Here is a 951-nt window from a genome sequence, read left to right as displayed (position 1 = left end):
GGGAGGGGGAGGGGGTAGGAGTGAAAAAATAAAAATTTGAAGTTCATAGTATTTTTAAATAACAAAATTAATTTTTTTGGGATTGGGGTTTGAGGGGGGGGGGGCTGACCGGGAAAATTAACTAGTCAACGAGATTAGCATTTTGACGAGGTTCGTTGACAATTTTTATTATGATTAACTATTATTTTCTCCGTCCATAATTAATTTTCATGACTTTCTTTTTTAAGAATTAAGGTATAAGAATTTTGACTAATATTTTTATCATATTGATATGCGAAAATTGTAATTTTATTGCTTTTTGTATAGTTTTTAAATATCTATTTTCTTTTAAAAAAATTAAATTAACGTAATTTAATTTAACTTCAAAAATTAGTTAAATTAACTTTCGAAAAGCGCAACATGACAATAAAAGTGGCCCGAGGGAGTATGTTTTTTTCCTAGTTAAACTATGCTTAGATTGGGAATTAAAGAAACTCTATGCATTTATTAAATTGTAATAAGTTAAGTATTGTCGTGTATGTAATTCGTGCAATAACAGAATCAACATATCATTTACGATAATTTAGGGGCATATTTATCCCTTTTTTCTTTATTATATACAAATTAAAAATCAATACATTTTCTTATCTCATCCCAAATTCATCAAACACATCCCAAACAATTAAACATGAATGCAACAACTAGTTTAGTCGTGTACGAGTTCAGTAAAACACTTTATACGAAAATTATATATTCAATTTATAGGCAAATTCAGAATTTCGAGATGATGAGTGTATTATTATGAAAATGTTGATCTAGTATATAAATTTGATCGGTTTTACATTTAGGTTCTTACATTAAAAATCGTTAACATTATTAAATTACTGATCCAATAGTTTTTATCTATTCAAATAGTGTGTGTGCGTGTATATAAAAAATATTGGACCAGTGATGGAGTCAGAATTTCAACGA

This window comes from Solanum pennellii, chromosome 4 (genome assembly GCF_001406875.1).
Source record: "Solanum pennellii chromosome 4, SPENNV200".
NCBI lineage: Eukaryota > Viridiplantae > Streptophyta > Magnoliopsida > Solanales > Solanaceae > Solanum > Solanum pennellii.
This window is presented reverse-complemented; position numbering follows the sequence as displayed.